At 42.3% G+C, this 24,146-nt stretch overlaps 1 protein-coding gene across 2 annotated transcripts in view; it reads left to right on the forward strand.

The window, feature by feature from the left end:
* Window positions 1-5,471: 5,471 nt before the first annotated feature.
* Window positions 5,472-24,146, forward strand: part of chrm2a (cholinergic receptor, muscarinic 2a) — an 82,844-nt gene continuing 64,169 nt past the window's right edge. For both annotated transcript variants that reach the window (XM_063057948.1, XM_063057949.1), the window contains exons 1-2: window positions 5,472-6,044; window positions 7,044-7,125. The gene's annotated coding sequence lies outside the window, so the exon portion shown is untranslated. The remainder of the gene's footprint in view (window positions 6,045-7,043; window positions 7,126-24,146) is intronic.

Genomic DNA, 24,146 nt, shown 5'->3' on the forward strand with positions numbered 1-24,146 from the left:
TGATGCGAGCCGGGTTGCGATTTTCGCCAAGGCAATAAAAATGACCTGAAGTGACCTGGCCTGTTGTCCCCGGGTTTTGTTTTGAAAATTTAACTTGCCAGTGGATTCCATTTCATCACTCAATCTAAGGCGCAGCTTCCCAAGTCACTGGCCCTAGTACATAGAGTTAAATGTGCACCAAAATGCAACAATTATGTTAGAATCAAGGATCTACAGGAACTGATGTGTTTGATATTTTTACTAACAGAGTTGCACGTTTTGCGTGTGGAAAAACGTGCGCTGGAAATGCGTGGCCGCTGGAATTACTTGCAGCTCTACAAGGGAAGGTCTCTTCTGCAAATAAAAGAACTGGATTCTTATCATTGGCCAATGACTCCTAGAGCTGGGATTCGAATGCAGTAACTGAGTTATTTGTAGCTAGGTACCTGAACAAACATTCTACACTTTTACGATGCTTTCACAGTAATTATCTGTTCAGAGGATAATAATGTCCCTTTAGGTAAATGCATGCTGTAAATTATGCCGAGGTTGATAAGTAATCAGCCTAGGCGATAGCTAGGAAAAGATGGCATTTTGTAAATGGGGCCATTCCATTGCCTCCTGCGATTTGTTCCCCTTACTCGTCATCTGAGTTGTAATGCATGCGCTGCCAACTCTAATGTCCTTCCGAAGAGCAACGAACTGGGGGATGTTTATTTCATGTAGACACAAGAGATTCTATAGAAGCTGGAAATCTTGACCAACACACGTAAGATGCTGGAGAAGCTCAGCTGATCGGACAGCATCTATAGAGGGAACAGTCGACGTTTTGGGGCGAGACCTTTCATTAGCACTCAGAAAGTTCATTGCATATTAGGGAGGTCTGGTACTCTGAACTCAGCTGTTCCCTAAAAAGGGCAAATCGACTGCCTGAATTGGGCGCAAACTTGTTTAGATAAATAAACTAAAAAGTTCTGGCAATATTTTGCAACCTACTGGAAATTAAAAAAAAAACAAGTAAGGGTATGCGTCTCCTCAGGGACTAATGATTCTTTTCTAACAATATCTTTTCTATTTCTGCAATAGTAACGCCGTGGATTTACCCCGCTGCATCATATTTGGGACTCAGCGCCCGAGCTTGCATGGTGAAAATAAATCCATTAACCGATTAAAATTTCAAAACGAAAGACAAATTCAATTCGAGAGCACACCCAATCTCAGAGCGTGCCAGGGTCTTTGCCGATCTAGATTAAGGCAATGATGTATGCAGCTCTTCAGGGATGAATAGCCACGTGAAACTAAAATTAAAAATGATTTAGTCCTTTCTTTCCTCTGGGTCTGTCACGTTGTTAGCAACCTCGAAGTGCACTGAAGGAACATAATATCGCTTACAGGTCGAGGCGCTATAGAACCAAAAACTGCATCAGACGGGAGCATTTCTGTTTAGTTTTTAATATACTGGCCATTTTATAACTTCTGGTGCAGAATTTTTGCTTTTAGGGGAAAGGTTTCTGTAGATATCCTTTTGGAGACAATTCCAACTCTCTGTATTCGCTAAAGTGGTGTGACCTAAAGAAGAACCTCGGCCCGAAACGTTGACTGTTCACACTTCTCCATAGATGCTGCCTGATTTGTTGAGTTCCTCCAGCGTTTTGTGTGTGTTGCTTTGGATTTCCAGCATCTGCAGGCTTTCTCGGGTTTGTGCCTGCGCTGTCCACCGCTCACAATTTGCTCTGGTTTGTTCTTTGCCGTACAATCTACTTGTTGTTGTTTATTTCTCTGGATAACTCCGGGTAACCGTTTAAACATCGCGAATTGTCATTCCAGTTAGCGCCGGCTACGGCGAAAGAAAATGAGTATCTAAAAGGAGAGTCGTGCTTCGTTGGGCTTAGATAAAAGATTCATCGATGCATATGTACGTATTAATAATCATTTCTAACAAAGTCATGACCATCAAGTTCCATGCCGACTTCCACATAGAGTCATGTGAAATTTGTTTTATAGTCAATTCCACCCGTTGTTAGCAGCAGAGCTACGTGGCCTTGTCGCTCAAACACTTGCTCACTTGTCTTGATAAATTATTTTTACCATCGTCATTTTGCACCTCTGATGAGGGACTCTCCTTTATTCAGACAGCTGGAAGTGTTTTTTTTAAACCAGTGATGCTTTGTATATCAAAATACTAGACAGGTCCTACGCGCGAAAAATGTGGAATGCCTTTATTTACGCGATTACGCTTTGTTGAGTCTGATGATAAACCATTGGAAAACATACCTAGACCCTAACCAAACCACCTGTACTTGACATTGGAGTTATGGGAACTGTCAAAACCTTGCAAAGTTATCAGTTCAACTTTTGATTTGCTGTAGAGCTTCCAGATTCTTTTTTGAAAGCAATAACCTTTATCCTTGCAGAATATTATCAAATTCTTACCACATCATCCGTGTGATTTGCATTAAGCTTCCAATAGACTAATACTCGCCTCTGGGGTTTTCCTACTATTAAATTACAGCGCAAGGTTAAACTTGCATCTAAAGCATGTCCAGTATCACAATCACTCGGCACTCAGCACTCAGCGGCAACGTGGACTAATCCACATCCGAGAAGTACAGTTAGAATACGGTTAAAGGTCGTGACCACTTCTACAGGGCATAACAGCAGAATTATTTTGATTCCCACGCTCTTCCTCGCCTCTGGCCAAAAAGGATTTGAAAGTTCAGAGAAAACGAGCAAGGAAATACCGGTGGTCCGGTGGTGCAGTCTCCTTATTTTTAGAAAGGATACGCGGCCCTGAATTTGATGCGGCGAAAGTTTGCTGGAATTATTCCAGGGATGAGTGCGTTAATTTGAGGAAGAAATTATCAAATGAGTACTGTACGCACTTCCCGGTGTTGAGAAAAATGAGAGCTGAAATGTGAAGGGCCCACGAGAAAATGGTCGGATTACATGCTTGAAAGAGTCAGTCTTCTGCTGTTTGAGGGGGGGGGGAGTGACCACGGGGGAGGGGGCACGGGACTGAAGAATATTATTGGCCATTTTAACCTGGGATGTGAGAGGTTCTACATTCAGTAGTTAGTGAAGTTCTAGAGTTCTCGACCACAGCTCTGGAATTATTGTACCCAAGATTGGAAAAGAATTTCGTATTATAGAGGTATCGAGTTTTGTGGGGATCATGCTGGTAACTGAAGTTGAAGCAGCAGATTAGATTAGGTTTGCATTAACTTCAACGCAAGAATCCTGAAGGTTCTGGCAGATGAGCTCAGAACATGGACTGGCAGATGGGATTATGATATTACAGCTATTATGGAAGCGCTACTGAAGGGGAGGCAGACCGGGTAACTCAATGCTCAGGAATATGAATCTTTCTTGTCCGATAGAGATGGAGGTAAGAGGGGAGGGATTTTGCTCGATTGCTTTGAGAGCCTAATTAGAAAGTTTACAAATGGCACCAAAATTGGTGGTGTAATAGACAGTAAAAAAGATTTTCTCCGGTTAGAACAGGTTGGATATCAACTGGAAACTTGGCAAAGAAGTGGCAGATGGAACATAACTCAAGCAAGTGTGAAAGTGATGTAGTTTGGAAAGTTAACTCAGAGAGAGCATACGCACTGAATGTCAGGACCATGGAGAGCGCAGTTGAACATAGAGACATGGCGACACAAGTATATATTTCCCTTAAAGTGGCGACGTTGATGGACGGGCGATGAAGGAAGTATATGGTATACTGTCTTTCATCAGCCAGGTACTGAATATAAGAATTCGAACGTTCTTTTACAGTTCAACAAAATCTGGTTAGGTTGCACTTGGAGCATACTACAGAAAAGCTGTGAATTAGCTAGAGATGGCGTTTTGAAGGTTCATGGTGATGCTGTCTGGTTTGAGTCATAAGGAGAGATTGGATAGACTGGGTCTGTTTTCCTGGAACAAAGGAAGCAGAGAAGTGACATGCCGGAGGTATCAGTATAAAATTGAGGACGAATAATTTGATTTTATACTTTATGGGTAGATGGGCACAATATGTTTCCCTTCCCCGGGTGTCAAAGCATGGGCTTAAGGAGAGGTATAAACACACACACACACACACACACACACACACACACACACACACACACAGACAATGCTGGAGGAACTCTGCAGGCCAGGCAAAGAGAGTAAACAGTCGATGTTTCGGGCCGAAACCCTTCTTCAGGACTGGAAAGGAAGGGGCGAAGTCAGGGCAATAATGCACCTACAAGCATTGCAAAGTATAACTTAGTTTATTATGCAGTGGAAGTTACCAATTCTCAGAGCCAGATGAGAACATCATTAAAGAAAAGCAATCCTCGAGAATAAAACCCCGGTGGAAATATCTGGGATCCTAGAGTTGGGGCTGGGGACTGTGCTGTGGGGCGGGGGAAGATTGGCCTTCCTTCCGTAAAGCAGTGGAGGGACTATTAGTTGATCCGGAGATAGCGCTGGAATGCATGAGGACTCATTACCACAGACTAGAAGATTATGACAGAATCAAGCTTTTCATTTGCAGAGTCTCTGGGATTTTATTCGCTATGGGCAGCCAACAGCAGCTAAAGGTATTTGGACAAATAAATACAAGCACTGTCACTCCAGATGTGAAGCGTTTCGGCCAATCTCTGTGCGTTGCAAGCTGGGGCGAAGAGATTGTGGACTTGTTCTCTGAAAGGTATATACTATATTTAAGTTCACAGGATAGCTGAGCTCCCGGACTCATACTTACCCCTACAACTCCCCTACTCCTCTTCACTGACCGCGATCTTCCATTCCCCACCCCCTACGATACCATTCTTTACACTCAGCAGAGATGATTATCGATTAATGGATTGTGTACTACTGTATCGATCCCACTTATCAGGGTTCAGTCAGTTTCAGGCACTGCATATTTAAAATTCCCGTCAGCTTCCAGCATTTTGCGATCTCTGGCCTGAAGAAAGAAAGCACTATAGGTAATCACCTGAAGCAATTTACAACAGGTACATTTAAAAAGCTGATTGAAAATAAATCTTCTAGCCGAATGATTATAGCGAATTCATTGCCAGGATTCTAACTACTACTTGGTCACTTTAAGCCAATCAGACAGCGGTTATACGGAGTGTGGTGTTGGGTTTCGGATGATGATCTGATCATTATTGCAATACAACTTCTTGCGAGATCGGCTCCGCAAATTATAAAGCGGCACGGAGTTAAGGTACTTGGATAAATCATTCGATCAGACGGTCGTTTGTTATCCTTGACCTGCTGTGCCCTTAGCTCTAGAATTTTATTGATATCAGACTTCAAAAGTAATTTAAAAAAGCAGTAGGACCGAATTCTGCAGTAATGTGAAAACTGCTGATAAGAGGTCGATCCTAGAGATGTTGCAATGTTGCACCAAATCAGGTGCAACTGTTTATTTTATTGGCGGCGTCGGACGCACGTCACACTTTTAAATGCTTCGCCATATAAAGGGATTGTAATGCCTTGTGTAGAGTAGCTGCCAAATTAGTTCATTCGGTTCTGTTGTGTAAAGCTAAAGCTTTCACCCGAGTCAGCGGCTCGGGGTTTATTACTATGGTGAATACTTAAAGCGCCGAGATATTTATGACAGCATGGACAGTAATGTTTGAACAGTTGCACCATGTTAGCGACAGTCAGTATTTTGCAGGGAACGTTCCTTGTCGCAGTGCTCTAATTTCTCAATGCAACTCCCTTATTTTCTTCCATCCGAAACGAGAGATGGTCCAAGCGGCACTTTGCTCCTTATTGATCTCCTGTCCGTTACAGGAAGACACCACAGTTGTCAGAGTATCTTCAGCTAAGGCTTTCTTTTGCCCCAAAGCGTTCGCAGCTATGTAGCAGACAGCTCCTATCAGCTATCTACTTTCAGCGCGTTTCCAAACTGTTTTGTCAATCGCCTCGCCTACAGAGACTACTGGAAGGTATGAAAGAGAAGGATGGGCATTTGCACTTTTAACTGACGCCGGACCAGTCCAAGCGTGCCGAGTCAAAGAGGGCTCGAGTGCTGGATCTGCGAATATCGCTGTCTGAACTCAAATTCACAAGCCGGATTTCAGGTAAAGGGCTAACTGAATACAATTCGCGAATAGTCATTACCTAATTGTGTTCGGTGCGGTTTGCTTCTCAAAATCTTGTACATTGCTAACGATTCCAAATGATGAGTTGCAAAACCACACGTTCGATTTATGTCTGCGTATATCTTACTTGTATTGGTTAGATACGAGCTGTTCCTGGGTCTCTCTATTGATGGAGAGCGATTAGAAAGCGAAACGCAGCTCGGCCCTTCTACTATAGTGGCTGAGGTCAAAAACGTGGATTATTAGGATTGAAAGATCCTGTAGACCTGCCGTCTCTGAAATAATGCGAACGCTCGATGACAAAGGCAGCGGGTATAATGATGTTTCTGGTATCAATATGAACATTAGTTGCCTAAATTCAGTTTAAATGGTTTTGACGCCGCAGATCTCGATATTTTCAGTCTTCACATATCAACTCAAATCTCTGTGTGATTCTACACTTCTGTCGAAACCCTGGCTCTCCTCCCAAACTGGCACATCTATTACTCTAGTCTCAGTCCTACAACTCGCGCTATCCCGAAAAAGAGGTCTTAATCACCATTAAGTGCACAAGTATCTTCGCCGAAGGCGTGTACTTCTGCATACCAAACTCCTTAAGTGACTTACTGGATGGGTAGGCAGAGGCGCTTTGTGTAGGCAATACTGAAACCGACACGGCATTATTCATCGTCGGCACTTGACAGATAGCAGCCCCTTCGGAGCTGGTAGTGATTTAGAGCAGGGCAGCGCTTATCTAGTGCGAAGAGATGCTGGAATGGTAGCGCGGGCACCTCAGAGCTGTCTATCTAATGTGGTACCCATTTATATTGAGTAAGCGTCCTTATCACTTCTGGCTGGCAGTAGGCGAGCGCGCTATTCTTTGTTCTTTCTGACCAGCAGACAGGGTTGAAGCCATTGCGATTGTTAAAAGGCTGCTACGGCTCAGACTCAATATAGTAACAACGCTATTTCACCTTGTAACTCTCTTTTATTATACAGTACAGCGAAAATAGATATTTCAGTTTTGGAATCAAGAACGCCGGAGGCAATGCCTAAGACCGCAACAGGATCGTTACAATAGGTACGAGTATAAACTAATTAGCACGGAGCAAAGTATTGCATGCCGTTTCTTTGAAACAAATGACCTCTTGTGAAGCGTAAATGAGTTTTTTTTAGATGGGGTGGTTTTGGTGGAATAAGGGGAATAATATAATTTTCGATCTTGACAATTTTCCTGATAAATCATTAAATCATTGGGAGGTTGGAACACACACACACACACACACACACACACACACACACACACACACCACAACATCTGGACCAGTCTTGGCCGAGGTGTAAACTCAAAGGGTTAAATGCAGAGTCTCCAGGCATGTTTGCTTTCTTCCTGAGAAACAATGGAGGGGGCGGATATTATGTTCTCTCTGATTCTTGATTTATGCTGCATTATGCATGACGGTAAATCAATAATGCATATATCCCGAAAACCCCCGCAAGCCTCAGCACCGGGAAACTACATCTGTGATGATAGATTTTGCAGAATGACGTCGATTTGCCCAAGGGTAGGTTTCCCCATTTCTGGCGGAATCCGATGCAACTTCCCGCGGAAGAGCTCGATAGCTCCAGCCGTTTACACTTGGCAATGGCACTTCAAAGTGCCAGAACGGTTCCATTAATAGTTCGTTTATGTAACAAAATATCAGCCCGCTTCAGTCGCTTATCGGCCCCGTATCCCCCACGCCCTCTCACACCCATCTACTCGACTCATATGCGGGCATTCATCAGAAAGCAGTTTAAGATTTTCTCTCTGCAGAGACACGAGGCTCCGTTTTAAACCCCCGTGCAGGTTTGGAAGCGCAACAGACCACACTGTTCAGTAATGTTTTTAACCAACAATACTATTGTTAGAGCGGGAGCGGAGAAGACCTTGCTGATATTTCTTAGGTCTGCTTCACTTTAGACATTATAGAATGCTTAAATACTTTGATTTATTTTAAAATATTGAATATTTTAGGCCGGCGTTTTAGTCGACGACGCTGATACCCCCGGAGTTCCCTCCCACGAGGTTCATTAGTTCGGTTGTGCGAACAGTTATGTTGGTCAAAATACTACATTATTCCACGGAGTACACGACGAACTTCAGGCTGCAAATGTCAATGTCCACCTCCACACGGAGCTGGCAGTTCCAGCTGCTGGAGGGAAGTCTGAATAGGCGCAACAATTTTCAACAGGAATGCTGACCAGTAGTGTGTGTGTGTGTGTGTGTGTGTGTGTGTGTGTGTGTGTGTGTGCTGCACTTAATGCCCATTGACAAAAACTTGGAGTGATTACTTGCCTCCTGGTCATGGACGTGTCTGGATGGAAGGAACACGACGGGGTGCCGCTATGCTCAACGTCCGTAGGAATTTGAAGACGGATCTACAAGAGAATAAACAGTATCAAGAAAGCCACCCCGCACCTCCTCTCCCCTTCACCGCCTCTCCTTCTACTCCCCCACTGCTACTTCCCAGCACCAGCCTGAGATCCTGCCGAGGAACTGAGATAAGGTTGTTATAAACTCAAAGAGGTTACTAACCCCAGGTTTTTATAAACTACAGCTATGTCGCAGCCAAAAATATAAAGATTATCTGGAAATATCTTCCTTTTGATGCCGTTACACGAATAAGGGAAGCAATCTCCGGGGAACAGGGTTTTTATATTGTTGCTTCCACGAGGATTCTGTCTGAGTCCCCGGGATAAACATCGGCGGGAGCAGATGGGGTTAAAGCATTAGTTCGACTGTGCGATGGGGTTAAAGCATTAACCAAACTACCGAACAGAAAATGTTAACCCACCGTCCCACTCTGGTTAAATGGAGCAATGAGTCAGAGAACGTGACGGACTGGAAGCCGAGGAGGGGTGATGTGTGCTGTCGGGCGAATTTTGTAGAATAAATGGGGTGTGTGAAGACAGGGGTGGGAATACGTGGCTGGAAAGTTCAGAAGTTGATTGAAATTGAAGGGACAAAAGATTAAGAGTGGGGTGGGAATGAGCTTGGGTAGAACGCAGGGAGAAATGAGGGTCTCTAGAAAGCGATCCTATCAGTAGTCAAGGTGTTTTGTGGCAAGGGAGTGAAAGATGTGTGAAGAGTAGATGAGGTAACAGGGGGAGAGGGTTCTGAGGCTGTCAATGATGAGAAAGAGTTGGGAGTCAGCGATCCATGCAGAATAAGATAGGAGTGAGGAAATGGAAGGCAAGGGATGCATCGAACAGGTGGAAGGAATGAGCGGGGTGTGAATCACCAGGGATGAGTTCAAGGAAGCAGAGAGTGGGACAGGAGCGAAGATATATGGCAAGAAGAATGCGTTAGGGTGTGTGCAGGGGTGAAAGAAGATATAAAGAATAGACAGGACTGGAGTGGAATTGAGTAATGTCAAGGAAAGAATAGGACTGAGTGTAGAGAGTCGTTTAATGTGTGGATGGCAATGTGGGAATGGTATTGAAGTGAGAGTGATTGGACAAGAGGGTAGGAATAGGGGTTTTGTGGAGAAGGTGTGAAAGTGGGGATGTATGGGGTGTGGACTAGGAGAGAGTGTGTGGTGAGTGAAAGAGGATTGAGGGTATGTTGAGAGAGATGAGAGTGAAGGGGTGGAGAGTGCATAGGAGTGAGGCTGGATGGACTAGGAGTGAGGATGTATGGAAAGTGGACCAGGAGTAATGGTTTCTGTCGCAGGGAGGGAGTGAAGGGTTAGAGAGCAGAGTCAGACTGATGATACATAGAGAATGGAGAAGAATAGAGGAACATTTGGAAAGCAGAGTACTACTTTGGCAGTGAGAGTAGGGTTGGGGGAGGTATGGAAATGGAAGTAATGATCAGGAAAATTGGAAGGTTGCTGTGGAATGCTAAGTAAAATGTGAGTATGTAAAGAGTATGAAATGAAGCTGTTTTGTAGAATGAGGTGATACTGAGGGTTGTAGGGGGAGTGAATAGGGGTGAATATGAGTAGAAGTATGACTGGAGTTGACTATGGAGCGTCAATGCCTTAGAAGTTCTGAAGCAAGCAAGAAGAATGAACTAGGAGTAATGAATATGAACAAGCAACTCAAGGTGGCAGTCTAGGAAGAAGATAAGTGACAAACTTGTGTAGATGTGCGGCAGAGAGTATATTGACAGGCTGCATCACAGCCTGGTATGGAAACACCAATATCCTTGAATGGAAAATCCTACCAAAAGTAGTGGATAAGGGCCCATTACACCCCAGGTAAAGCCTTCCCCACCACTGAGCACATCTACATGCAGGAAAGCAGAATCCATCATCAGGACCCCCACCACCCAGGTCATGCTCTCTTTTGGCTCCTGCCATCAGGAAGGTGGCACAAGAGTCTCAGGACTCACATCGCTGGGTTCAGGAGCAATTATTTACTCCTCAACCATCAGGCTCTTGAACCAAAGGGGATAACTTCTCTCAACTTCACTTGCCTATTACTAAAATGTTCACACAACCTATGGACTCACTTTCAAGGACTCTTCATCTTATGTGCTCGATATTTTTTGCTTGTGTATATATATATATATATATATATATATATATATATTATAATTATTTCTTTATTCTTGTATTTGCACAGCTTCTTGCCTTTTGCACATTGGTTTAACACTCACTTGGTGTGGCCTTTCATTGATTCTGCTATGGTCATTATTTTATTATGGATTTATTGAACATTCCCACAAGAAAATCTCAGGGTTGTATATGGTGACATTTATGTACTTTGATAATAAATTTACTTTGAACTTTGAACTATATTCAGGAGTTTGTGACAGACAGAGGATGAGGATACACAGGTGAGGGAAATGTGAAAAGTGGAATGTGTAGAAGTCATTATGTATCATATCACTGTTCACGTTTTAGAGGGAAGATGCACAAAATTTATGATACTGATGTTGTGGGAGGGGTCCTTTACTATCACAGGATTGCATTACATTAATATTTCAATTAATATTAGAATCCTGACTTTCAATATAATTTTGGACATTTTCTCTTCGACCGCTCTGGTTTCTTTCCATACCCCAAATGTCTGCAGTTAATAGGTTAATTGATCATTGTACATTGTTCCTAATGTGTAGGTTGATGGGAAAGCAGACAGCATAAAATGGCATGAGTTTATGAGGATTGTAAATGTGTGGCTGATGATCGGTATGCTCTTCTTGGGTCAAAGGGCTTGCTTCTGTGCTGTATCACTGTGTAACTCTCTGCGGCTCACCATCACAATCCAAGGACGGAAGCATATTCCTTATTCCTGAGCAGCTATTTAGTTAAAATATGCTGCTGAGCTGCGGCTATGAAGATATTTTGAACCAGGAACAGTAAGCAGAGACTACAGTTTAACATGGTATCAGAACCAGAAGGTTTATTTATTTATTTATAATTTTTTCACTAATGGGACACAGGCATTGCCAGCTATGCCAGCATTTATTGCCCATCCCAAGTTGCCCTTGCGAAATGAATTGAATTGACTTTATTACTTACATCCTTCATAGACCTGAGGTGTAAAAATCTTTACGTTACGTCACTGTCTAAATGTGCAATGTGCAGTTTATAGTAATTTATAGTAAATATTATGTGCAACAGGATAGTCAACACAATATAGAAATACAGTTGCGTCAGCATGAATTAAGCAGTCTGATGGCCTGGTGGAAGAAGCTGTCCTGGAGCCTGTCGGTACTGGCTTTTATGCTGCGGTACTGTTTCCTGGAATAGAAACATAGAAACGTAGAAAACCTACAGCACAATACAGGCCCTTTGGCCCTCAAGGTTGTGCCGATCATGTCCTTACCTTAGAAATTTCCTAGGGTTACCCACAGCCCTCTATTTTCCTAAGCTCCTCATACCTATCCAAAAGTCTCTTAAAAGACCCTATCGTATCTGCCTCCACCACTGTCGCCGGCAGCCCATTCCACCCACTCACCACTCTCTGAGTAAAAAACTTACCCCTGACATCTCCATTGTACCAACTCCCCAGCACCTTAAACCTATGTCTTTTTGTGGCAACCATTTCAGCCCTGGAAAAAAGCCTCTGACTATCCACACGATCAATGCCTCTCATCATCTTATACACCTCTATCAGGTCACCTCTCATCCTCCGTCGCTCCAAGGAGAAAAGGCCGAGTTCACGCAACCAGTTTTCATAAGGCATGCTCCCCAATCCAGGCAACATACTTGTAAATCTCCTCTGCACCCTTTATATGGCTTCCACATCCTTCCTGTAGTGAGGCGACCAGAACTGAGCACAGTACTCCAAGTGGGGTCTGACCAGGGTTCTATATAGCTGCAACATTACCTCTCGGCTCCTAATTTCAATTCCATGATTAATGAAGCCCAATACATCGTATGCCTTCTTAACCACTGAGTCAACCTGCACAGTCACTTTGAGCGTCCTATGGACTTGGACCCCAAGATCCACCTGATCCTCCACACTGCCAAGAGTCTTACCATTAATACTATATTCTGCCATCACATTTGACCTACCAAAATGAACCACTTCACACTTATCTAGGTTGAACTCCATCTGCCACTTCTCAGCCCAGTTTTGCAATCGTATCAATGTCCTGCTGTAACCTCTGACAGCCCTCCACACTATCCACAACTCTTCCAACCTTTGTGTCATCAGCAAACTTACTAACCCATCCCTCCACTTCCTCATCCAGGTCATTTATAAAAATCAGGAAGAGTTAAGGTCCCAGAACAGATCCCTGAGGCACACCACTGGTCACCGACCTCCATGCAGAATATGACCCATCTACAACCACTCTTTGCCTTCTGTGGGCAAGCCAGTTCTGGATCCACAAAGCAATGTCCCCTTGGATCCCATGCCTCCTTACTTTCTCAATAAGCCTTGCACGGGGTACCTTATCAAATGCCTTGCTGAAATCCATATACACTACATCTACTGCTGTGCCTTCATCAATGTGTTTAGTTACATCCTCAAAAAATTAGATTATGAGAACACTCAGTCCTCTTTTATTGTCATTTAGAAATGCATACATGCGTTAAGAAATGATACAATGTTTCTCCAGAGTGATATCACAGAAAACAGGACAAACCAAAGACTAACACTGACAGAACTACATAATTATAACATATAGTTACAACAGTGCAAAGCAATACCATAATTTGATGAAGGACAAACCATGGGCATGGTAAATAAAGTCTCAAAAGTCCCCGAGTCGATCTACTCCGGAGTCCCCGATAGCAGGCGGAAAAAGGGAGAAACTCCCTGTCATAAACCTCCAGGCACTGTCAACTTGCTGATGCCTTGGAAGCAGCCAACCACAGCCAACACTGAGTCCATCTGTCCGAAAACTTCAAGCTTCTGATCAGCCCCTCCAATACAGCTTCCCGAGCGCCATCCTCTGCCGAGCACCTTCGACCTCACCCCGGCCGCTGAAACACGCAAAGCCGAGGATTTCGGGATCTTCTGCTCCGGAGATTCCGGTTACCACACAGTAGCAGCTCATAATCAGGCTCGTAAGGCATGACCTGCCCTTGACAAAGCCATGCTGACTACTCCTAATCATATTATACCTCTCCAAAAGTTCATAAATCCTGCCTCTCAGGATCTTCTCCAACAACTAACCAAACACCAAAGTAAGACTCACTGGTCTATAATTTCCTGGGCTATCTCTACTCCCTTTCTTGAATAAAGAAACAACATCCACAACCCTCCAATCCTCCGGAACCTCTCCCATCCCCATTGATGATTCAAAGATCCATCGTCAGAGGCTCAGCAATCTCCTCCCTCACCTCCCACAGTAGCCTGGGGTACATCTCATCCGGTCCCAGTGACTTATCCAACTTGATGCTTTCCAAAAGCTCCAGCACATCCTCTTTCTTAATATCTACATGCTCAAGCTTTTCAGTCTGCTGCGTCATCACTACAATCACCAAGATCCTTTTCCGTAGTGAATACTGAAGTATTCATTAAGTGCCTCTGCTGTTTCCTCCAGTTCCATACACACTTTCCCACTGTCACACTTGATAGATCCTATTCTTTCACATCTTATCCTCTTGCTCTTCACATACCTGTAGAATGCCTTGGGGTTTTCCTTAATCCTGCCTGCCAAGGCCTTCTCATGGCCCCTTCTGGCTCTCCTAATTTCCTTTTTAAGCTCCTTCCTGTTAGCCATATAATCTTCTAAATCTCTAACATTACCTAGCTCTCTGAACCTTTTGTAAGCTTTTCTTTTCCTCTTGACTAGATTTATTACAGCCTTTGTACACCACAGTTCCTGTACCCTATCATAACTTCCCTATCTCATTGGAACGTACCTATGCAGAACTCTACACAATTATCCCCTGAACGTTTGCCACATTTCTTCCGTACTTTTCCCTGAGAACATGTTTCCAATTTAAGCTTCCAATTTCCTGCCTGATAGCCTCATAATTATCCTTACTCCAATTAAACGCTTTTCTAACTTGTCTATTCTTATCTCTCTCCAATGCTATTGTAAAGGAGATGGAATTATGATCACGATCTCCAAAATGCTCTGCCAATGAGAGATCTGACACTTGACCAGGTTCATTTCCCAATACCAAATCAAGTACAGTCTCTCCTGTTGTAGGCTTATCTACATATTGTGTTAAGAAACCTTCCTGAACATACCTAACAAACTCCGCCCCATCTAAACCCCTTGCTCTAGGGAGATGCCATTCGATATTTGGGAAATTAAAATCTCCCATCACGACAACTCTGTTATTATTACACCTTTCCAAGATCTGTTTCCCTACCTGCTCCTCGATATCCCTGTCAATAGGGGTTAGCTTGTCTCCATTCCTCCTGTAGTCCACAACCAGCTCCTTTGTTTTTGCCACACTGAGGGAGAAGTTGTTTTCTTGACACCACTGTGTCAAGGTGATGCCTTTTTCTCTGTAGGCCACCTCGTTATTATTTGAGATTAGGCCAATCAGTGTAGTGTCGTCAGCAAATTTAAATAGCAGATTGGAGCTGTGGGTGGTGCCACAGTCATGGGTATACAGAGAGTAAAGGAGGGGGCTTAGTACATGGCCCTTAGTACACAAACCCTCATCCTGTGTTGAGGGTCAGAGGGGCAGTGGTGAAGGAGCCCACTCTTACCACCTGCCGGCAATCTGACAAGAGGATTATGTAATCTGGACCACTGGATGTGTTTAAACTGGAGTTGCACCATTGTTAAATATTTAGGGAATTGAGAGCAATGTCTAACATGCATGGTAGAGGAATTAAGGCCTAAGGCATGATTATATTGAATAGCAGAGCTGACTTGAAGGACCAGATAGTCTACTGCATCTCCTACTTCCTTCTATGGTTTTCTTCAGGTTCAGGAGATCAAGACAGATGGGGATCGACAGTGAGGTGGTTTGGTCATGGAGGTAGTTGAGGGATGTTTCTCTGACTGGGTCTGCAATCAGCAGTGTTGTATGAGGATCAGCACTGGGACCTTTGTTGTTTTCAATATGTATATAATTTTACATTGTAATATTTACTAAATCATATTGATGAACATATTGGTGATGATGAAGACATGAAAAATGGTGGAGTTGCAGGTAATGAGGAAGATTGTCAAGAGACACATAACAGGATATAGATAATTTGGAAATTTGGGTGGAAAAATGGCAGAAGGAGTTTAATCCGGGCAAAGGAGAGTTGACGTATTTTGTGGCATCAAACTCAAGAGAAAAGTATAAAGTAAATGGCAGGATCCTTTGGAACACTGATATACACAGAGATATTTGGTGAAATTTATAGATTCCTAAAAGCAGCAACACAAGTGGATAGGTTGGTAATGAAGGCATATAGAATGCCTGTCTTCATCGATTAGGGCCTGGAGTTGGAAAAGGAACTGATTTATTATTGTCGCATGTACTGAGGTACAATGAAAAACAGTCCTACTTACTGTTCACACAGATCAGTTCATTACACAGAACATTGAAATAGTACAAGGTAGAACAATGTAGATGACTGCAGGATAAGGAGTGTGGAAGGCAATAAAATGAAAGATCATAACAAGGTAGATTTTGTACGTAAAAGTCCATCTTATCCTACTAGGGAACTCTTCAATAAACAATTCATTGAAGATTAAAAATAACGTTGTATCTGTATAAAGCTTTAGAGTATTGTGTTTAAAGTATTTGAAGTATTGTTTTTATTCTGGCCATTACATTGCAGGAAGGATGTGGGGCTTTGGAGAGGTTGCAGAAGAGCTTCACCAGGATATTGCCTGGATTGGAGTTAATCAGCTATAAAGAGAGGCTGGACAGTCTTGGATTGTTTTCTCTGGAGTGTGACAGTGTCTGAGGAGAGACCTGACAGAAATATATAGAATTATGAAAGGTGTAGATAAGGTAGATATCCAGCGTCTTTTTCTCAGGGTGGAAATCTCAAATATTAGAGGACATAGCTTTAAGACGAGTGAGGGATTATTTAAAAGAGGTGTACTGGGCAAGATGTTTTTGCACTAAGAGCATGCTAGAAGGTGGTAGAAGCAGATACAAAAGTAATATTTAAGTGGCATTTGGACAGTCAGGGCATGGGGAAATACAGACCATGTGCTGGGAGATGGGATTAGTTAGATTGCCATTATAGTTTACACAGGCATGACGAACCAGAGGGCCTGTTCCTCTGCTGTACTATTCTGTGCTCTGTGTTATTTTCTTGGGTGTTCTTTATAAATTGCTGCATATAAAATTGGCATTAATATACTGATGAAATCAAATTGAAAATCAGTGAAATATCAAGCTATTTAATTGGAAATGCAGAGTTTTGGGATCCCTGTGGCTCAGAAGTGAATCTTTCAGCCTAATTTTGTTCTAACCTGAGAAGCAACAATGCAACTTTAGGTTGGCAACAAAAATGGGAAATGCTGGAAATGCTCAGCAGTTTGGACGGCCTCTGTGGGAAGCGGAGCAGAGACAATGTTCCAGTGTTTCTATTTCTGTTTTGGATTTTCAGCATTGACAGTTTCTTTTCATTCTCACCATTAGTTTACAGTAGATACCACTTTGCTCAGCTCCCCATGCACCAGAAGAGGGAGCAGGAACTGGACAGCAATCTGGATGGGACATCTTGCCCTCCATTAATATTATACTGTAAGGAGCATTAATCAAGGACAACTGCCATAAGCAAATATTTAGTGTCCTTCGAATGTCTCCCAGAACGTTATTTCATTAGCTTGGCATAATATTGTAAAATAGGTGGTTTTGAGTTAATAGTCCATTTTACATTTCTTGATTGGTTTACATTTACTCCAGTTGGAAGAAACATCAGGAGCTATGTATAACAGTGTCAACATGTATAACTTATACATGGAGTCATAAGTAGCTAGCCATCTGGACACAAGCTGGGGTCTGATCAGCTTCGGCTGGGTCACCTGGAGGAGGTTGTATGATGTTGAAAGACCCGAAACACCGGATGATTCCAGGAACATCACTGAAGATGTGTCCAGAAGCATCAATAGATGTATGTACACAGCAATGACCACACTACAACCTCACCCAAATTTAAAATATCAGCCTTGGAGGTTCGGTCTCAAAAGATATAAAATTAAGAATAAAACCTGAAAATGCTAGACTTTGTAAATTGAGCTTTGACAGTGATGATTGCTAAAGACATATAAGTTAATTCAATAGCAAAGTATTCTCCGAGGCTAGATCACTCCACTCCTTTTCAGATAGTCCCTTGTCATTGAAAAGTTTTGTAGGTTTTGAGGTAACTGATGAGGCCAATGCAAGGAAGAGTAGGCTCTTCCTCAGATGGGCAGATGGTCCTGACAGGGCATGTAGGTAAGGCGGTGTACTTCTGCCACCGTTTTTACATGGCTTCTATGCTTCTCCACCTTGTATGCTCATGTATCAGAGATCTTTTGGATTTCTCAAGCTGTACAAAGACTCTAAAATTTAAGATGGGCTTACTTGTTAAAATGATTAAATAAGCTTTAGATGTTATTTGATATTGGGGTGGTTGCATTTTTGCAAGGACACCCATCAACCTTTCTTTGTGTCCACCGAGTAATCGAGACTGGAATGGTTCACTTCCTGGCAGTCTAGACAGCAACCTGAATCGTATTTACTGGTTTTGAAGTCTACACATTCATAATAATCCTTTCCTCATAGTACAGCTCCAAATGGGCCTAAGCTGAGAAATTATTAAAAACCTGTTTCTTACAGAACTATTAGAAATGCTGGCATGATTTTAAAAGAAAGTATGAAACAATAATTTTGTTTAATATTTTACAGGTTCATTATAGTGGAGGTTACTAGCTTTGAACCTTTAGACAGATACACTTGATGGGTACAGTTCCTTAGCTGCACATTTTGGATTTCTGGTTCATGTTTATGACAGTTCTCACTGTCTATAAAGAGGCCTAATATGGATTTCTATTGAACAGGAACTCTGTGGATAGGTGCAGATCTGGTAGACTTAGCCAATGAGCTTAATTGAACTTAATGTAATACCTTGTTATATCTTCTAACACTATAGAGTCATAGAATCATAGAAAAGTACAGTACAGAAATAGGCCCTTCAGCCCATCTAGGCTATGCTAAACCATTTAAACAGCCTACTCCCATCCACCTGCACCAGGACCAAGGTCCTCCATACCCATTATGGCTATTTTGAGACATACATTTGAAATGGCATCTATGTTTCTCTCCCACACAGGTGATGCCTGTTTGCTGAGTATTTCCAGAAATTATTTTAGTGTTAATTTCAATGTTATCTAGGGTTGTATACACTGCTAGTGGATAATTTTTGTAAGGATTGAACCTGGCTCTGTTTTGTTTATGCTGTATGTATGCATTGTAATGATGTATTGATTACTAAATATCTGCAGGGAAGAGGAGTATAATCAACTTAAAAAGTTTCCAAACCAGACCATCACTAAATTGTTTTAGTTGCCTCGTGGGCGTCCATGCACTTTCTCCAGGGAACGCACAGAAATGAAGTTGTTGTTCCAAAGTCCAACCTTCCTTTTACTGTTTTGTTCCGTTCGCTCAGATCTTTCACCAAAAAAGTTTTACCAACCCAGTATAAAGAAACCATGCACTGAGAACTTGAACTATTAGTTTATTGTTTCAAAGTAATTCATTTAATTCCTCAAATCGCAGTCAAAGATGTCATCCAGGAGTTAGTTTGCCTGATGGGTCTCACTAAACTGATTCAAATGGCTCCTTCCAATTATTATAAAATTAAATGGAGCATAAATATGAGTGCCTGATTGTTGCATTCGCTTGTATTTTGCAACCGTCGGCATAGGGTTATGCACAGCAATGAGGCAGCAGGGTGCCGGTAAAACAAAAAAAAATTGGAATTCTTAGGCAATGAAAGGAAATTTATCTCAAAAGCACCCCGAGGAAAAGCCCACCCGCCTCCAGCAGTTTATTTGATTTTCCAAGAGAATACAACTTTAATTTAGCAAACTGTGCTCATTCTCTATCAACTAATGGTTACCTGGTATTCTAAAGAAGTGTTTCACATTGTATGTTTATATGTTTTAACGAACGGCATGTGCATATATCAATATGCACCACGATCGCCCGTCAACGTCTCCAGGCTGTATTATTAAATAATCAGCTATTTTTAATAGTTTTCCTCATTATCCGCGTTTTTTTAACAGAGGGCAGAAAAGTTGCCTTCTGTTTCTTCCCGTGGTTCGGGCTCTCGATCTAAGATAATTCTGCAAATCCGAAGTGAAAGCAGAAAACCCTGCAGATAAATGGCAGGTGTGAAACGTAAGGGTAAAAAGTGCGATTTGATCGTATCCTCGGGCGGGTGCATAGGCAAAACGAACTTGATCTCTTCCCTTAGCAAATTCGGAAGGGGCTATTGCGTCTTTTTAACACTGTCATCGACCGCTGCTGTCAATTGCGACAGGATGAATCCACTGGCGGGATGCATGGTTTACCCGAGGTGCGACAGCCAATAAATGCATATCAACATGCAAACTATGCAGACCTGGTCTTGTCTGCTTTTGGATATAATAACCCATGAGCCTGAATGCACCTATACAAGCTACATATGAACTGTCATTGTAATATTATGTGCAGGTTATGTATAAATTTACACTTGTTTTAGTATACAGTGACTTGTAGAAGTACTCAGCCCCCAAACCTTTGTTCACATAAATGAGCATTACAAACAGCAATTCTGATCAATTTAAGTGAGAATTTTTATTTATGAATCACAAGCTCCTTTGCGCAGTAGAGCACCCCCCCCGACACACACACACACACACACACACAGAGGAAAAATTGTAAAGCATTGAAAACTAAAAAAATCAAAAATTGAAATCTTAGCAGTTCAAAAGTATTCACCCACCTTTGCTCTGTATTTAGTTGAACCACCTCCCGCAGCTATTACAGCCAGTAGTCTTTTTGGATAAGTCTTTATTAATTCTGCACAACGTGATGGAGCAAGATTTCAGAATCAGAATTCTCAGAATCAGAATCAGGTTTATTATCACCAGCATGTGACGTGAAATTTGTTAACTTAGCAGCAGCAGTTCAATGCAATACATAATCTAGCAGAGAAAAATAATGATAAATACAGTTAAAATAATAATAATAAATAAGTAAATCAATTAGCACACACATATTGAATAGATTTTAAAAATGTGCAAAAGCAGAAATAGTGTATATTTTTTAAAAAGTGAGGTAGTGTCCAATGATTCAAAGTCCATTTAGGAACTGGATGGCGGAGGGGAAGAAGCTGTTCCTGAATCGTTGAGTGTGTGCCTTCAGGCTTCTGTACCTCCTACCTGATGGTAACAGTGAGAAAAGGGCATGCCCTGGGTGCTGGAGGTCCTTAATAATGGATGCTGCCTTTCTGAGACACCGCTCCCTGAAGATGTCCTGGGTACTTTGTACGCTAGTACCCAAGATGGGTACCCATTCCTGCTTGCAAAATTCCTCAAGTTGTGCAGGTTTCTTGAGGAGCGGTGGTGGACGGCAAACTTGAGGTCTTGTCTAAGATGTTTGATTGGGTTACGGTCATGACTCTGACTGGGCCACTCAAGGACATCAGTCGTCTTCATTTGAAGCCACTCCATGGTTGCTCTGGCTGTGTGCTTTGGGTTATTGTCCTGCTGAAAGATGAACAACTTCTCCAGTTGAAGTTTTCTGGCAGATGCCAGCAGGTTTTTATTCAGGATCTCTTTGTATTTCAAGTTCCCATTAACCCTGACCAGATTTCCAGTCCTTGCCGCTGAAAAGCATCCCCATAGCATGGTGAAACCTCCACCAAACTTTATAGTAGGGGTGGTGTTACCTGGCTGGTGCACAACATTAAAGTTATGCCACATGTACCACTTAGTGCTGAGGCTAATAAGTTCCACTTTAGTCTCATCCAACCACAAGTACTCCTTCCACATCTTTATAGTATCTTCTAAGTGACACTTTGCAGAGTCTTTATGGGTAAGGATATGCTATTTTTAGCCAGGACTTCTTCCTTGCCACATTTTCATAAATACCCTTTTAGTGCAAGGCCTTAGAGATTGTGGAGCCATGAACTTCATCTCCAGTTGCAGCCACAGAATCCTGCCGCTCACTCAGAGTGACTGTTGGTGTCACAGTAGCCTCTCTTGCAAATGCAGTTCTTCTCTGATGACTAGGTTTAAAGGGATGGCCTGAGCTAGACAGTATGGATGTGATCTCATATTTTTCCACCTTTTCATGATGGACTGCACTGAGCTCTGAGATATGTTTAGTGCCTTTGAGATGGTCTTGTACCCTTCCCTAGATTAGCATCTCCCTGACTTGCTTTGAATGCTGTTTTGTTGAAAGTCTACCATACTGTTGGACCTTACAGAGACGTGGTATTTCTTCTTATGAATTCATTGAAAACGGGTGATCCTCCAATTTTCTACACCAACAAATTGGACGAGTTGCTAAGGTATTGCACCTGAGAAAAGTTAGCGTAGTAATTACAAAGGGAATTGATACATTTTCAGCCTCACAATTTTGCTGTTCTTTTTTTGTAAATTGTTAACAGGCTTTGGAATTTTTCCTTTGATTTGACATGATGCACAATGTTTTGTTTTTCAAGTTATTGTATATCCTTTACTTGGCTATATGTCCACACGTAGAATCAATAGCTTTAGCATAAAATCCTTGACTGGTTCCCCATTGAGCAGTGGGAAAAATCATACAAAAATGTTTCTTTATTAATTTATACATCTGCATGTCCTTCTAATGTTCCTTATTTTAATGATGTTTGTATCTGATGACGAAAGGCAAGCGATCTCATACAAGGACACAATTAATCTTCTTATCACAACCAAAACAGAAATGATGAGTTTACCACACAATAAAGCTTTTGGTTTTAGTTTTCTCTCTCTCTATTCCAGAACTCAGTTTCAGTACCATTTTGATGATGCCCATTCTATTAACTTGCTGTTAAAGACACGTGGATGTTCAACAAATTTCACCACACATGCTGGTGATAATAAACCTGATTCTGATTGCAGATTATCAAAGTACCTTGACGTCCCAAATAACAATTCAGTAAGTTAAAATGAATCTAATTGTGGCTTTGCGTGGGTGTTCAGGATGACATCAGTCTTCAGGTCAGGTAGATAGAGCAGAATTGTGTGAGGTTTGCTGTTATTTTTCAGAAGTATGATTATGTAAATAAAAGAGCAGAGAACTTTTCCAGCTGGTTCAGAGTTTCAGTTTCGAACCACTGATTAGTAACATTTAAGAATCAATGGCTTACTCAGTAATTCCATAAATTGATTGCGTTTGGAGACAACATACAGTTCAATATTTCGGACTGGCAGAACTAATCTTTCCCGTTCTTTCTCACACGATGCGAACTCGATTTGATGAAAGCAAAAATATCGTAAACTAAAGCAATGACATGTAATGGAATGCCATCGGAACAGATAGAAACATTAAAAACGCTCTTCTCTTTCCCTCTAAACTTGATTAGCATTCGTGGTTTATGTTCTCTTTTTAAAAGTAACCCTATCTTTGACTTCAGAGGCTTCCTGCAGCTCGAGAGTGTGTGCAGTCGTTAGGAGGGTGCAGTGTCTTGTTTTAAATTCTGGTAATTCTTCCATTCGTTTCAATTCTATCCAATAAATCATGTATCAACTTAAACTTTAAAAGTAATAACTTCAAAGCTGTGAAGAATGACTTGCATGTTGTATCTTGGCCAGATGGTTCTTTGCACACTGGGGGCCACGCACCCCTACCACACCTCTCCGCCTCCTATGACCCCAATCCCAAAGCGCACAACTAACACCATCACGCCGCTCTCCCTAAACGACTTTGCCCAGATGCTGAAATGGAGTTTCGGACATGATTCTGCAGTCCTTGAGCACTAAGCCGAGCCCCGGAGACGAGTATTGAACAATTGGTCCAGTGCTGTTAATCACCTCTTCTCCAACATCATTCAAGCAGTGGAGCCGCTATAATCTGGTCATTAATAAACAGCGACATCTCAACTCCCGTCAAGATTAATCAGCTTTAGAGCAACGGGATGGATTGTATGCAGTCCTGAAACTCAAGGCTAATTTCACATTCAAATAAAAAAATATAAGTATGTCAACATAACATAGAAATACTGTAACACACATCAAAGTTGCTGGTGAATGCAGCAGGCCAGGCAGCATCTGTAGGAAGAGGTGCAGTCGACGTTTCAGGCCGAGACTGTTCCGATTGTTAATTCCCTACCTTGGTCCTAATTTCCTTTGATTTTGCCACGGTTCTGACTGTTAATTTCCCACTTGCTTTTAATTCGCTTTGAGGACAGCTCACCTGGTGTCCATCAAGAACTGCAGTATAAGAACCCCGGCGTCACAACCACTAGTCTCCAGTTCGTTGGTCTTTTTCCTGTGAGATAACTACGTTGCCCGACTGCTTAGAACCGTTTGTTCTAAGTTTAGCTCCAGTTTCAATGTTTACCTATGAGACTCCGTCTCTCCGTGTCAAGGTCCCTCCTGTTTGCTGTTCGGCGTTTATGCCTGTGTAAGCATCCAAACTCAATCTTCATGCCTGTGTCCAGCACTTGGGTATGCTTCCTTCACTGATTGCAACAAGTACACTGAAATCAGCGTGAGTTAATCAGTCTGATGGCCTGGTGGAAGAA

Source organism: Mobula hypostoma, chromosome 9 (genome assembly GCF_963921235.1).
Source record: "Mobula hypostoma chromosome 9, sMobHyp1.1, whole genome shotgun sequence".
NCBI lineage: Eukaryota > Metazoa > Chordata > Chondrichthyes > Myliobatiformes > Myliobatidae > Mobula > Mobula hypostoma.